Source organism: Coturnix japonica, chromosome 18, assembly GCF_054131305.1.
Source record: "Coturnix japonica strain WE chromosome 18, WE-NBRP24, whole genome shotgun sequence".
Lineage (NCBI taxonomy): Eukaryota > Metazoa > Chordata > Aves > Galliformes > Phasianidae > Coturnix > Coturnix japonica.
Genome location: NC_140680.1, coordinates 13,984,721 through 14,001,047, shown reverse-complemented (window position 1 = coordinate 14,001,047; position 16,327 = coordinate 13,984,721). Strand labels below are relative to the sequence as shown.

General features: G+C 52.9%; 2 pseudogenes across 2 annotated transcripts; both read left to right on the top strand.

The window, feature by feature from the left end:
• The first annotated feature begins 49 nt into the window (after positions 1–49).
• On the top strand, positions 50–5,735 carry LOC146757955 (protocadherin alpha-2 pseudogene; annotated as a pseudogene). Its single transcript, XR_014935688.1, has one exon. The product of XR_014935688.1 is annotated as a protocadherin alpha-2 pseudogene (transcript).
• A 163-nt stretch (positions 5,736–5,898) lies between these two features.
• On the top strand, positions 5,899–16,271 carry LOC146757954 (protocadherin alpha-3 pseudogene; annotated as a pseudogene). The gene has a single exon (XR_014935686.1). The product of XR_014935686.1 is annotated as a protocadherin alpha-3 pseudogene (transcript).
• Positions 16,272–16,327: the final 56 nt, after the last annotated feature.

Below are 16,327 nucleotides of genomic sequence, written 5' to 3'. Positions count from 1 at the left end.
TTCTTTCCTTGTGCCATACGATGTGCTTGTGGGTGGCAAGAGGACGAGCAGTTCCTCCCACCTGAGAGTTCATTCCTCTGCTACCTGCCCAATAGAAAAAATAGGTTGGAAATGGGATGCAAGATGTAGACTTGTGACTGCTTTTTGGTGAATGTTTTCCTCTTATTCTGGGAAAGCTGCTTGGAGCTGTGGCAGCACTAACAGCAGAATCCACAACAAATCTGATGTAGAACTTGTTCCCTTCTGTCTGAGATTGCTGAGATAATACAAAGCTTCAGAGCGTGGTTCCTGCCGCTGGGAATACCCTGTCAGCCACCCAGCTGTTCTTGGCGAGGGAAGGGGAAAATCTGCACAGACCTGGATCATGGTGAAAGTGAGGCTTAGGACTGGGTCCAGTTGGTGGGATGGATCAGTGTCCAGGTGTTTGTCAGGCATCACGTAGGGCCTGAGTGTTTGGTTGTCCTTAGCAGTGAAGAGTCTTGTCTGAAGGAAAAGAGGTCCTTGCTAGAAGATGGAACATGTCATTGAATTAGAGCTGGAAAACACTGTCTGAGGTAGAGATCGTATTTGCCACAACACAGGATAGAGAGAGCCATTAGAAGAACTAGAGAAGAGGTCAAGCTCACAGCGCTGCTTGGCCTGGATCTTCTCTGAACATCCGAAACTTCAGCTGTAAGGTGTTTGTGTGAGAGGTTTTATATTATTCATTGTGTCTATTGCATATGTTTGAAGTGTTTATTTGCTGTTTTCCCTGGGCATTCCCTGGCCTGATGTAGAAGAAGACCTATAAAGCAAAGAGTATCAGAACGGATATATTCTTCAGTGGAGCATGGGGATGTCCTTAACCAAGTGACTGCTGATAGGAGATCAATCTGTAACATGTGATGAATTTCCACAGGACTCTGTTCTGCCAAATACTGCACGTTCCCATTCCCCATTGTCATGACACTCCTGTTTTTGGAGACATCTGCCAAATGCGTCTCATTTGCTGTTCTTTGAATGTGGAATGTTGTTGTTCAAAGAAGAGCTTTGTTGAATATTGAAGATTGCACCTGACTTCTTCCCTCTGTTTGTATTGTTCTTGGGGCTGGGGAAGGAATATGAAGTGCGTGCTGTCTGTATTTGCCAAGATATTGCCAAACCCAGGTGTCTGAGTGATGCAGAATAGGATTCTTTGGATTTCTATCCTCCTCTCAGTACAAAGTTCCACTTTGTCATGTTTGTTCTTTGACTCGAAAATGTTTTGATGGCAGTGTTGGCTGCTGAGTTTGCAGATATAAGTTGCAGATATTTGGGCTTTATGCCATGAGTGTAGGGGAAATGTTTTACACTCTGCTTGGCTGAGGTTCTCATGGAGGTGAACCCTCCTTAGTTTAGAGGTCATTGTCTGGCTTCCCTTTTCACAGAAAAGCAAATGGGAGCACTGTGCATTTTACAATTGGTAAACCTTGGATAAAGATGATTATTTTCTTCCATTATTTCTTGAAAACATCCCTTCTAAACCAGTTTTCCATACCATGAGACTGTTACTTCTCCTGGACAAGCAGCTGTTGAGCATCTTGTAGTGTTGCTCGTGTCCAAAGTGTGCACTGTCATCTAGAGGCAGCATGTGTCCAGCGATTTCTCAACCATCAGAGGCTGTATTAGAACACAAAAGAAGGGACTCTGTGTTCTGTACCCTTGGCTACGATGCTTGTTTTCTCTCTAGCAGCTTTTTATTCCAACTTGAAATATTGCACTGTGTTTTTTGGAACAAGCTTATTTAGATGTTAGCAGAGCTCTAAGGTGCTTGAAATTAAACAGTGCAATTCTTGATGAGTATGGCATTATGTTCTCATCCCTATGAATGTGGCACAAAGAAGAATCAGGTCTAATTATTCCAGGTAAGTAAATGAACTGAGCAGGTGGGTAAGAAGAAGAAATACGTACGTACCTTCATTAAGTACTTCTTTGTGTTGACTCACGTGGAGGGCACCGGATGGCTTTGTGGATGAAAGGTCAGGCCCAGGATCTCTTTCTATGCACTCGTAAAGGCATCGATGTCTACCCAAAATCCCATTGCTGTACAAACTTGTAAAATAAGGGGGAAAAAACGTACACGTCGACCTCATTTGTTCATGAAATTAAGAGATCAGCGAATGTCCCCATATTAATTATTTTGTGCTGTGTACATCATCATCAAAGCATTCTTCTATTTGATACAGATGAAGGAAAAGCCAAGAAAATACTTTTCATTGGACTTGATACGTTTTTGTTTCAATGGACCCGTTCGGGATCATGAAGGTGTTTGGTTGCAGCAGATCCACTGATGCAAAGAATGGAAATGCAGAGCAAAGCGAGTTCTGGTACCTTCTGAATTAGCTAGAAATGTGATAATGGAAGCCCCAATCCTTGACTGCCGATTTCCCTGAGCCGCTGTATGTGGAAGCATCGCAGGATTGAATGACCACACTTCATCTGCAGTGTCAGAACTTACCCTGTACTCGGCATGGAAGGATTTGAGAGAGAAGACTCGGTCTGTTTGGATGCTCCATCAGGGCAATAACTGCCATTAATGAGGGACCAATACAGAACGTTTTGAGAAACACATTGACTAAAGCACAGAGATGCTAGCAGAGGGACATCACTCATAGTCAACGTGGGAGCTGTCCTACCACCAAACGAATGTATTCGGTATATTACATGGCTCGCCAATTCCTCTTAGGCAAAAGAGTGAACAAGACCGTTTCGAGCCTGATTTTAGTCCATAGAAGAACACTGTAACTGAACTAACAGCTGGAAAAGTGAAGCGGGCTATTTTCATATGTATATGAAAGAGAACGTAAGTGCAAGGAATGGGAAACGGCAATGATGAAGTGAACACTTCATCAATGATGAAGAGATAAGCAGAGAAGAAAAAGAGGCAATTCCTGCAGCGAGCCACATGATGCCGCTCTGAGCTAAGGAACGGGCGATGCGATCGGGGAAAGGGAGGGGAAGACCTTCCGGTGGTGCTGTGAAAGGCGGCAGAGCGAGAGCGAGCGGCGGGGAGGAGGAGGAGGCGCTGAGGTGCCGTGAGGAAGGATCGTGTCGGCGAGCTCGGTCAGAGGGATCGGAGCGGGCAGGTGGGGAGGTGCGGGGCGTGGAGAAGGAGCGGAGCGGCGGTGAGGGCGATGGTCGGCGTGGGAGCGGCGCGTTGGAGCTGGGGGGCCTTGGTGCTGGTGCTGCAGGCGGCCTGGGCGCTGGGCGGCGGGCAGGTGCGCTACTCGGTGCCGGAGGAAGCCGAGGCCGGCACGGTGGTGGGGCGGCTGTGGCAGGACCTGGGCCTGGAGGCGGGCGAGGCGGAGGCGCGGCGGCTGCGTGTGGTGTCGCGGGGCCGGCGGGCGATGGTGGAGGTGAGCGGGGCGAGCGGGGCGCTGGTGGTGAGCTCGCGGCTGGACCGGGAGGAGCTGTGCGGGAAGAGCGCGCCGTGCGCCCTGCGCCTGGAGGTGCTGCTGGACCGGCCGCTGCGCGTCTTCCACGTGGAGGTGGAGGTCACCGACATCAACGACAATGCGCCGCGCTTCCCCGCCGCAGCCAAAAACATCAGCGTTTCTGAGAACTCCCCTCTCGGTTCACGGTTTCCTCTGGAGGGCGCGTCGGATGCGGATATCGGTTCGAACGCGCAGCTCTCCTACACACTGAGCCCTTCCGAGCACTTCGCGCTGGATGTGAAATCTAAAGACGAAAGCAAAGTTTCCATCGCCCTGGTGTTAACTCATCCTCTGGACCGCGAGTCGGTATCAGAGCACCGCTTGGTGCTGACGGCGACTGACGGTGGCAGGCCGGCGCTGACGGGCACGGTGCAGCTGCTGATCTCGGTGCTGGATGCGAACGACAACGCGCCGCAGTTCAACCAGTCGGTGTATAAAGTGCAGCTGGCGGAAGATGCCACGCCGGGAACTGTATTTCTGCAGCTAACAGCGACAGACAAAGACGAGGGAATTAACGGGGAAATTTATTATGCCTTTAGCGAGTCGATTCCTGAGAAAGTGAAGGAGTTATTCGTAATTGATAGAATCTCGGGAGAACTGAGAACAGCGGGACAACTGGACTTCGAGGATGTTCAGTCGTATGACCTGGAGATAGAGGCGAGAGATAAGGGCACGCCCCCGTTGTCGGGCCACTGCAGCGTGGAGCTGGAGGTTCTGGACGTGAACGACAACGCTCCCGAGGTGTGGGTGACGTCGCTGTCGGTGCCGGTGTCCGAGGACGCGGCGCTGGGGACGGTGGTGGCGCTGCTGAGCGTGTCGGACCGGGACTCGGGTCCGAACGGGCGGGTGCGCTGCTCGGTGCGTCCGGCGTCGCCGTTCGGGCTGGTGTCGACGTTCGCGGGCTCGTACTCGCTGGTGCTGCGGGAGGCGCTGGACCGGGAGCGGGTGTCGGAGTACGAGGTGGAGGTGCGGGCGGAGGACGGCGGGGCGCCGCCGCTGCGCGCCAGGCGCGGGCTGCGGGTGCCGGTGTCGGACGTGAACGACAACGCGCCGGCGTTCTCGCAGGCCGTGTACACGGTGCTGGCGCGGGAGAACAACGCGGCGGGCGCGGAGCTGGCGCGGCTGTGGGCGCGGGACCCGGACGAGGCGGGCAACGGGCGCGTGAGCTACTCGGTGGCGGAGGGCGGCGCGGGGATGGGCTCGGGCTCGGGCTCGGGCTGGCGTCCGGCGTCGAGCTACGTGTCGGTGGACGCGGAGAGCGGGCGCGTGCGGGCGCTGCGTCCGCTGGACTACGAGGAGCTGCAGGTGCTGCAGTTCGAGGTGCGGGCGGTGGACGCGGGGGAGCCGCCGCTGTGCGGCAACGCCACGGTGCAGCTGTTCGTGGTGGACGAGAACGACAACGCGCCGGCGCTGCTGCCTCCTGCGGGCGGCGGGCCGGGGCCCTGGGCTGCGGCCGAGGCGGCGGAGCCGGGGTCGCTGCCGTCGGGCTCGTCGGGTTCGTCGGGTTCGTCGAGTTCTCCGGGCTCGTGGTCGCTGTGGGCGCGGGCGTCGTGGGGTGCTCCGGCGGGGCAGGTGGTGGCGAAGATCCGCGCGGTGGACGCGGACTCGGGCTACAACGCGTGGCTGCGCTACGAGCTGCGCGAGCCGCGGGGCGACGGCCCGTTCCGCGTGGGGCTGTACAGCGGCGAGGTGAGCACGGCGCGGGCGCTGGAGGAGGCGGACGGCCCGCGGCAGAGGCTGCTGATCGTGGTGCGGGACCACGGGGAGCCGCCGCGCTCGGCCACGGCCACGCTGAGCGTGTCGCTGGTGGAGGGCGCCGAGGCGGCGGTGTCGGCGGTGGGGACGGGGGCGGTGTCGGCGGGGGCGGGGCCGCGTCCGGCGGAGGGCGGCCCGGCGGGGGCGGCGGCGGCGGCGGCGGCGACGAACGTGTGGCTGGTGGTGGCCATCTGCGCGGTGTCGAGCCTGTTGGTGCTGGCGGTGGTGCTGTACGGGGCCGGGCGCTGGGCGCCGCGGGCGGCCGTGCTGTCGGGGCCCGGGCCGGCGACGCTGGTGTGCGCCAGCGAGGTGGGCAGCTGGTCGTACTCGCAGCGCCAGAGCCGGAGCCTGTGCGTGGCCACGGACGGCGCGGGCAAGAGCGACCTGATGGTCTTCAGCCCCAACTGCCCGCCGCCGCCCGGCCCCGCGCCCAAGGACACGCCGCAGGAGACGCCCTCGCTGCTCGACACGGTCAGTGCATCTTGTTGGTGATTTGCCCCTTACTTCCTTCTTTCGTTTCTTTTTTTTCTGTTTTTCTTCTCTCTCTTCATAATTGTGTTTGTGTCTCAATAAGCTCTATTGCCTGCTTTTACTCTTGTTGAACATAGAATGTGTCGATATCTCATCTGCTTTCTTCTTTGATTCTCATTTGCAAGAGACATGATGCTTAACGGTGCTGGTATTTCTGGGTTCTTTCTGCTCATTGTATCTGTGTCTCAACTTGAGTCACTTGACAGTGTTATCATAAAAGTATAAAAGAGGATGTTCTGCCCCACAATGAAGTCGGTGCCTGTTTTGATTGGCACAGTCATGACGTGGGTTCTACAAATGCTGAGTTGCAGCATTTGCAGCTGTGACACAAAGGGTAAGTCCTGTTGTGAGAGCCCAGCAGCCTGAATTCCCTGCTGCTCGTTCAGACCATGCTGTTACCAGTGATACTTCCTTGTCAAAAACTTGGTCCCCTTTGGCTGTCCTGTAAAGGAGATGTAATGTAAAGTGACACATATGCCTTGAGGGTTTTCTGTTTGTAGACTTGTGTTCATGTGCAGGGAATTGGCATAATGAGCAGCTTTGGCCTCTTCTGAAGTTCTAAGATTTGCATCAGCAGCCGCTTTTGCTTTTGCAAAGTTACGGTGGTTCTTGTCTTAAAAACAAGAAGAGAAATGAAGATAACAACCCCGGAAACTTGTCTGGGCAGCCTGTATGAAACATAACAATGCTTTGCTTCTGAACTTTGTTTCTACCAGTGGCGGGGGGTTTGGACTCTGATTGTTGAGGTCCCTTCCAACTCTTGCCGTTCTATGATTAACAGTATAAATACCTGCGTTTATCAGTGTGTATTTCAGTAAGAATTTGTGGAAGTGGTACAAATCACAAGGTATGATCTGCATAGAGTCTGCCAGGTTCTCTGTATACAGCACTGTTCGTCTGTTTTTGTTTTGCGTGGTGCTGTCATTGATTTAAGGGATCTGTGAAAGTCGAAGTCAACTCTGTGATGGGAAGTGCAGGTTTGACATCTGCTGGAGGTGGATGTGGCAGCAGCACGGGACAGGGCTGGGTTTTTTTCTTCTGTGAAGGGTGAACTTATATTGGGTGTCCTTGTACTTGAGAGAAAAAAACGTCATTGGGAAGAGCACAGGGCATGCAATAAGACAGGAATGAGAGGTGCTTATTGTGGTCTGTATCCTTGTTGACAGTGGGGAGTGGAGGGTACCATGAGGCTGTGCGAAACGGGAGTCGTCCTGATCTTGACATAGTACATAGCACTGAAATGCTCACACTGTCTCTTGAGGTTATGAATATTCCTCTGTCTGGTCATGATTTCCTCCCACTGCTCTGAGATTTCTTGAACCCCACATAAGCACTTCATTCATTCCCAGGAAATGAACGTGGCAATCACCGATGAGTTCCATGGTGGTGTCAGGTGAGTTTTTTGCTTTCTGTGCTAGGCTAAAGGTGAGGCTGCGTGTTCCTCTTCCTTTCAATGTCTGAATATCCTATGGGTGTGTAATACAATACCCTCCCTGTCCAGCTGCTCCATGGTGTAACAGCTTCCATGTAGAGTTTTGGTTTTGTATGTCATCTTGTTTGTCCCTGTGGATCACTCTGCACTGTAGTCCTGCTTTTAAAGTGATGTGTGGTTTGGCCATTCAGTGCTCTCTTTCTGAGGATGGGCATTTGCTGCTCAAGTAGGTGCTGCTGTAAAATTGGATCATCCTGCCGTCCTTTGAAGCTGATGGTTTTTCTCCCTTCATTTCCTGCTGTTTATTCACAACTGGTCACACAGTGTGAATTAATGATGGAGCTGTGTTTATTCACCACATCTCTGCTGTGTGCAGATCATGCTGGTGTCCACCATGTGTTTTTCCTCAGGAAGCATGTCACCCTTTTCTCTGATCCTTCTGAGAAAGAGATACTGTATCTGGTGACCACTGGTAGTCAGGACTTGTTTCTACACTCTGTAGACAAATAAGAATTGATTCACTTTCTTATGGACCATGAAGTTGCTTCCATAGAAGACGCTATGGACATGCTATTGTGTTTTTAAATCGAGATGCAGAACAATAGCAAACTGAAAAGGTATGGATCCAATGTGTGCACTGCTTGATGGATGAGGAATAGGTTGCAAGATGGTAACCAGAGAGTAGTGTTGAATCATTCAATGTCTGGATGGAGACCAGTGATGAATGGTATCCCTCAGGAATTGGTAATGGACCCAATGCACTTCGACATCTTCATTGACGACATGGACAGAGATATTGAATGTACCTTCAGCGACTTTGTGGATGACGTTAAGCTGTGTGGTGAGGTCAACGCACCTGAGAGACAGGACATCATATGAAGAGCCCTGGACTGGCTGAGCAGTGGGCCTTGAAGAGCCTCATGAAGTTAAACAAAACCAAGTTCAGGGTCTAGGACTTGGGTTGTGGCAAATGTCACGATCAGTAAAAGCTGGGACTTGGCTGGGCAGATCACAGCCTTACCAAGGACATGTGGGTACTGGTGAATGATAAACTGGGCGTAAGCCAGCTACGTGCCCTTGCAGCCTGGAAAACCAACTGTATCTTGGGCTGCATCCAAAGCAGCGTGGCCAGGAGGGCACAGGAGTGGATCTGCCCATCTGCTCTGTGCTTTGAGTCCTCACATGGAGTGCTGCATCAAACGTTCCTCCCTGCACTCAGTCTTTTTAAGACTTTGAGCAACTGTGTGTGATTTGCTGCTTCTCTGAGATTTAGCAAAAAGGGACATTTATTTTCCTCTAAAAAGATGTAAAGAAGGACATGTAAATAGAGCAGGTTGTGGTGAAGAATTCTGTTAAACCTCAAGGTTTCTGACAGAGGGACACCAACCATCGATATGAAGCCAGATGTACCAAAAAACAACAAACACATTCAGTGCTCTTCAGAGCGTGCCCATTTCACTTAGAAAAACAAGTGTAGAAGATGAGCTCGCGTCTAACTGCAAGTAAAAAGATAATCCACAAGTTAGAACAGAGAGAAGATGAGCGAATAATCGGCGAAAAAGTATTTGTAGGCATAAAAATTCTTAAAGCAGAAGGCATGGAAAAAGAGAGTGATGAAGTGAATCCAGTACAAAACGCAAAGCGCAGGAGCAATTCCTGTATGGAGCCACATGATGCCGCTCTGAGCTAAGGAACGGGCGATGCGATCGGGGAAAGGGAGGGGAAGACCTTCCGGTGGTGCTGTGAAAGGCGGCAGAGCGAGAGCGAGCGGCGGGGAGGAGGAGGAGGCGCTGAGGTGCCGTGAGGAAGGATCGTGTCGGCGAGCTCGGTCAGAGGGATCGGAGCGGGCAGGTGGGGAGGTGCGGGGCGTGGAGAAGGAGCGGAGCGGCGGTGAGGGCGATGGTCGGCGTGGGAGCGGCGCGTTGGAGCTGGGGGGCCTTGGTGCTGGTGCTGCAGGCGGCCTGGGCGCTGGGCGGCGGGCAGGTGCGCTACTCGGTGCCGGAGGAAGCCGAGGCCGGCACGGTGGTGGGGCGGCTGTGGCAGGACCTGGGCCTGGAGGCGGGCGAGGCGGAGGCGCGGCGGCTGCGTGTGGTGTCGCGGGGCCGGCGGGCGATGGTGGAGGTGAGCGGGGCGAGCGGGGCGCTGGTGGTGAGCTCGCGGCTGGACCGGGAGGAGCTGTGCGGGAAGAGCGCGCCGTGCGCCCTGCGCCTGGAGGTGCTGCTGGACCGGCCGCTGCGCGTCTTCCACGTGGAGGTGGAGGTCACCGACATCAACGACAATGCGCCGCGCTTCCCCGCCGCAGCCAAAAACATCAGCATCGCGGAATTAACCACTATGCCGGGTACTCGGTTCCCGCTGGAGGGCGCATCGGATGCTGATATCGGTTCGAATGCGCAGCTCACCTACACGCTGAGCCCCTCCGAGCACTTCGCGCTGGATGTAAAATCCCCTGATGAAAACCTGAAATCTCTCTTTCTTGTATTAACGAATCCTCTGGACCGCGAGTCGGTATCAGAGCACCGCTTGGTGCTGACGGCGACTGACGGTGGCAGGCCGGCGCTGACGGGCACGGTGCAGCTGCTGATCTCGGTGCTGGATGCGAACGACAACGCGCCGCAGTTCAACCAGTCGGTGTATAAAGTGCAGCTGGCGGAGAACGCGACGGAGGGGACGTTGGTGGCGAGAGTGGCAGCCACGGACCCGGACGAGGGAATTAATCAAGAGTTTTCCTACAGCATTGTTAGTACTGTTCCTTCATCGCAGAGAGATGCGTTCAGCATTGATCCACGAACGGGGGAGATCAGACTCAAGGGTTCTTTAGATTTTGAAGAAGTCCGTACGCACGAGCTGCAAATCGAGGCGAGAGATAAGGGGGCGCTTCCGTTGTCGGGTCACTGCAGCGTGTTGCTGGAGGTTCTGGACGTGAACGACAACGCTCCCGAGGTGTGGGTGACGTCGCTGTCGGTGCCGGTGTCCGAGGACGCGGCGCTGGGGACGGTGGTGGCGCTGCTGAGCGTGTCGGACCGGGACTCGGGTCCGAACGGGCGGGTGCGCTGCTCGGTGCGTCCGGCGTCGCCGTTCGGGCTGGTGTCGACGTTCGCGGGCTCGTACTCGCTGGTGCTGCGGGAGGCGCTGGACCGGGAGCGGGTGTCGGAGTACGAGGTGGAGGTGCGGGCGGAGGACGGCGGGGCGCCGCCGCTGCGCGCCAGGCGCGGGCTGCGGGTGCCGGTGTCGGACGTGAACGACAACGCGCCGGCGTTCTCGCAGGCCGTGTACACGGTGCTGGCGCGGGAGAACAACGCGGCGGGCGCGGAGCTGGCGCGGCTGTGGGCGCGGGACCCGGACGAGGCGGGCAACGGGCGCGTGAGCTACTCGGTGGCGGAGGGCGGCGCGGGGATGGGCGCGGGCTCGGGCTCGGGCTGGCGTCCGGCGTCGAGCTACGTGTCGGTGGACGCGGAGAGCGGGCGCGTGCGGGCGCTGCGTCCGCTGGACTACGAGGAGCTGCAGGTGCTGCAGTTCGAGGTGCGGGCGGTGGACGCGGGGGAGCCGCCGCTGTGCGGCAACGCCACGGTGCAGCTGTTCGTGGTGGACGAGAACGACAACGCGCCGGCGCTGCTGCCTCCTGCGGGCGGCGGGCCGGGGCCCTGGGCTGCGGCCGAGGCGGCGGAGCCGGGGTCGCTGCCGTCGGGCTCGTCGGGTTCGTCGAGTTCTCCGGGTTCTCCGGGCTCGTCGTCGTGGTCGCTGTGGGCGCGGGCGTCGTGGGGTGCTCCGGCGGGGCAGGTGGTGGCGAAGATCCGCGCGGTGGACGCGGACTCGGGCTACAACGCGTGGCTGCGCTACGAGCTGCGCGAGCCGCGGGGCGACGGCCCGTTCCGCGTGGGGCTGTACAGCGGCGAGGTGAGCACGGCGCGGGCGCTGGAGGAGGCGGACGGCCCGCGGCAGAGGCTGCTGATCGTGGTGCGGGACCACGGGGAGCCGCCGCGCTCGGCCACGGCCACGCTGAGCGTGTCGCTGGTGGAGGGCGCCGAGGCGGCGGTGTCGGCGGTGGGGACGGGGGCGGTGTCGGCGGGGGCGGGGCCGCGTCCGGCGGAGGGCGGCCCGGCGGGGGCGGCGGCGGCGGCGGCGGCGACGAACGTGTGGCTGGTGGTGGCCATCTGCGCGGTGTCGAGCCTGTTGGTGCTGGCGGTGGTGCTGTACGGGGCCGGGCGCTGGGCGCCGCGGGCGGCCGTGCTGTCGGGGCCCGGGCCGGCGACGCTGGTGTGCGCCAGCGAGGTGGGCAGCTGGTCGTACTCGCAGCGCCAGAGCCGGAGCCTGTGCGTGGCCACGGACGGCGCGGGCAAGAGCGACCTGATGGTCTTCAGCCCCAACTGCCCGCCGCCGCCCGGCCCCGCGCCCAAGGACACGCCGCAGGAGACGCCCTCGCTGCTCGACACGGTCAGTGCTGCTCGCGGGCCTCTCTCCTCGTCCATCCTCCTTTTCTTGCCTTCTTTTTTGCTTTTTTCTTATTGTCTCTTGTTTCTTTTTTTTTTTTCTGCTTCCTTTCTTTCGATGTAATCCTTCATATAGGAGCCTGGAGTTCTGCCAGCTCTATTCCTCTGCCTTGGAACTTTGTTGTCAAACTGTATCTGATGGTAGCTTTGATTCTCTTTCTTTGTATCTATATTTCTTGCACATGTTTTGTTTTTGTCATTTTCTCTCTATTTGTATTCCTTGAATATCTTATCATTTTGGTCCAAGAACAGTGGCGTCTTAGTCATCATCACTCATTGTTTTTAGTCTAACATAGGTTAGGCAAGCAGTAGTGCACTCTGTTCCACTTCAACTTACATCCATTCTTTGCTGTTCCATTTCTGGGCCTATTGTGATAATTCTGCAAAGACATTTTACATTTGCATCCACTGTGTTGTCCATCTCTGAGTGCCTCAGTTGTTGATCTGGTAGTTCATTCTGATGTTCTCTGTTTTGTATTGGAGTTTTCCTTTGTTTAAATTGAGGGTGATCTGCAGAAGTTCAGACAGGTACTTTGTATACGACATTGTTTAATGTGATTGGGCTTCTTGCTCTGAATTAAGGGATGGCTCAGTGAGGTGCAAAGTCAGTGCTGGAATGGGGAAGGAAAGTGGTGGTGGTGGCAGTAGCATGGAATTCTCTGTATTCTTTTGTTTACAACCATGAATGGAAATCCTTGAATCCTCGTCCTTGCGACAAAAGGGAATCATTGGAAGCCCTCATGGCAGGCCATAAGATAAGACTGTGTGATGTCTGCTTGTGTTCTGTATCCATTGTTCAGAGTGGGGTTTGGTGATTACCAGGGGATGTAAGAAATACAGTTCTGGTGGTCGCTCATCATATTGACATGACTACGCTGCACTGTCTTTAGATGTTCTGAATATGTCTCTCTCTCCCATCATGAATCCCTTCCACTCCTTTTGGCTTTCCTTGATTGTATGTAGTTAATTCTGGCTTTTCTCAGTGATGGAGCAGTGAGATTCCAGGAGAGATCTGGGATGGTGTGAGTGTTTTGCACTTGTGTGCAAGGCTGAATTTGAGTGAGGTGAGGCTGCAGAGGGCCTCATCCTGTCAAGGTGTGATTATTTCCAAAGAGGACAATTCAACGCCTTCCCTGTCCTGCTGTTCCATGGCTTTCCTGCTTCCACACTGGTATTTGAAATTCTGTGTACTCTTGGATTTCCTTCCTAGAATCATTCTGCACTGTAATCCTGCTTTGGAAGTGATGTGTGGTCTGGCCTTTCAACCCTCTCTTTCTGAGCATGAACACTTGCTGCTCAAGCTGTAGGAATGACAAAGATGGAGCATGGTGAAATGAAGTCCATTTCATTCTTCCTTATTTTAAGATACTGTTTTCTTGTTGGTGGTCACACCTGTGAAGTAGTATTTACTCCCCATGTCTCTGCTTTTGGCAGACCATGCTGCTATCTCCCAACTTTGGTCATCAGAAACAGCATCCCCCTTTTTACCGATCCTTCATAAAAATAGTCCTGCTACATGGATATCATTGGCGTGTTGGTGTTTCTTTTAAACTTCTATTACTTTAGCACCACTATGAGTATCCAGAGAGGATGATGTAGCACAATCCGTACTCTGTGTTCTATTTCCATGTATGATATTAGCCACTTGAAACAAAGACTTATGGAAGAACAGCCTGTGGTATAACAAACAGTGAAAGAATTGTTTTTCCATGGTAGGCAAACATGATTTAAAGTGGGAAACTATAGAGGATGTTGCAGTGCTGTTTCAGTATACGCTTTGGTGCCATATTGTATTATATTATATTGCAATATATTATATTACATTATGTTATATCCCATGTGTGCTGATGAAAACAATATGATTCTTTCTGTGTGCCTTAAAAACATATTGTTGCAAAGGGGTGAGCGATTCCTGCCACCAGTTGTAGTCTACTGCTCTGGTACCTGCATGATATAGTAAATGTGTTTGGTAATGGGATGTGAGATGGAGAATGCTGTGTACTTGCTGATGCGTGTTTCCCTCAAGTATTGGGAATGTTACTCATAGCTCTGCCAGTACTAATGCCACAATCTGTATGAAGTCAGACGTAATTCTTCTTGTAACTTCCATATGAGATTGCTTAGAAGGTGCAGAATGTTCAGAGTGCAGTTCCTGCTGCTGGGAAGAGCCTGGAAGATGGTGTGCCCTTCTGCAGCTACCCAGCTGTTAGTGCTGTCAGTGATGAGGGAAAGTGAAGATCTGCGCATCTGTTGGTCGTTATCAGGGTGGGGTTTAGAGCTGTTTCCAGGCAGTGGAGTGGATCAATGTGCAGGTGTTGTGATAGTGATCATGTGAGCAGCACCAAGCATGGTGTGGGTGTTTGATCATGGGAGTCCTTAGCAGTGAAGAGTCTTGTGTGAGAAAAATGATGATGCTTGGTAGATTATACGGTGAATCAGCAGTCAAGAGCTGGAAATGGTTGACTGGGGATCCTGTTTGCTGTTGCCTGGGATAGAGATTGCAAGAATTAATTGTGGAGAAGATGCCAAGTACACTGCGCTGCCTGGCCTGAGTCCTCTGAAAACCTCCAGAAATTGAGCTGTAAGACCTTTGCATGAGAGGTTATGTGTCATTCCTTGTGGCAATGCTTCCTTGCAGTATGTGTTTGAATTGACTCTGCTGTTTTCCCTGAGCATCCCCTTTCATTATGTAGAGGAAGAACCAGTCAGTGAGCAGCACAGCAGATATTGTCTTCAGGGAAGAGTGCTTCTGTTCCCTCTGGGGATGGGAAGAACTGTTCTTCTGTATTAAGGATGTTGGCAAACCGTATGTTTAATTGAAGTGCAGCGGGATCTTTCAGCTTTTTCTCTTTTGTTTTGTGAATCTAACTCTTCTTTTTGCTCTCACATCGGAACTATGTTGGTGAGAGTAGATGAGATACAGAGTGCTGAGTTCTGACTGCTGTCAGACTGCACGCTTTTGGCCATGAGTCTGGGATCTGGATTTTCTACATTATTGATTTGAGGTTGTGATGCAGTGAATGTCATTAGCCTTTAGGTCTCCCTGTTGTTTCCATTCTGATAGATGTGAATCAGGAAATACTACACTCTAATGAGTGATCATGTACTTTTTCTTAACAAGCAGGCACTGCTACAGCATGCTACAGGTAAGTTTTTCATGTGTTCTATAGATAGCTGTATGTTTCGGTGCTGTTTAGTAGAGTTGTCAATGTTTGAATTCTCCACATCAACTCAGATGGTATAAACCAAGTAGTGTTGGTGTCAAGGAATATGGATCTGGATGCCAGACATTTTGCTGCTCCATGTAAGACTGACAGTCTTCAGTATTTCAGATGCAGATTTCCACATGAAATGGTGACAAGTTGAAGCATGAAAGCAAAGAGGACTGTAGGCCACAATGTGTTCCTTGATCCTGACTTGCATTCTCTGTTTTTGAGCTGTAAGAAGCAAATATCCAAGTTGCCTGATGAGATTCAACAAGAGGAAGTGCAGAATCTTGCACCTAGGGGAATAATCCCATGCATCAATACAGGTGAGGGGCTGACCTGCTGTAGTAAAGCTCTGCACAGCTCTGCAACCTCCATCCTGATGGCCAACAGGTTGGCCAGGAACCAGGAGTGTGCCCTTGTGGCCAAGAAGACCAATGGGATCTAGACCTGAGAGTCACATTAAAAGGATCATGGCCAACACGTCAAGGGATGTGATCATTCTCTTCTACTCTGCCCCACTGAGGCCTCATCTATAGCACCATGTCCAGGTCTGGGCACTCCAGTTCAATAAAGGGATCCTGTAGGAAGAGTCTGGTAAGAGGAGACAAATTAAGGGCCAGGAGCATCAACCATACAAAGAAAGGCTGGGAGAGCTGGGTCTGTTCAGAGTAGAGAAGACTGAGGGGGTATTTCATCACTGTTTATAAACATTTGAAGTGCATCAGTCGTGTCGATGGGGTGGACTGTTTTAATTGGAGAGCAACAAAGGAACAAGTGGCAGTGGTGGAAAAAGAGGAGCATGAAGAAGTTCCATTGAAACATAAGGATAAAATAATTTATTGCCATGCCAACAGCTGCACAGAGAGTCCGTGGATTGTCCCTCTCTGGAGTAAGGATCTGCTATAGCATAGGGGGTAGACTTGGTGATGACTGGAGGTTGCTTGCAGTCCCTACAGCTGTGTGATACTGCAGTTCTGTGACCACGAGTGGAAGAAGAGGATTTGTTTCCCACTTACCTCGGTGTGCTCCATCCTTCTAAGGCTTCTACCAAGAGTCTGGGAATCTCTGCTTCCCAGTGCGTTTGTCAAAAGTGACACTTCAATCTGGTTTGCTGGAAGAAATGTCAAGATAGACACTTGAATGGAGCATTCAGAGAAAATTCAGTAATACCTGAAGAATGTTAAGAAGGCCTGCACTGATCGCAGTGATGGTAGACTTTGACCCAGTGCCGACAAATACATTCAATGCATTCCATGGAACAGCCATTTCAACTTGCAAAGAAGTGTGAGAGATTATTTGGCGACTCGTTGCATTTGACAGAACTGCACTTGTACTCAACGAGAGCACAAATTAACGCGGAGGAGTCTTCAGAAAAGAAGAGGAAACAAAAATGGATGCATAAGGAATGGAAAAAGAAAATTAAGGCTGATTGAATCCAGCACGATGAGAAGCATGAGT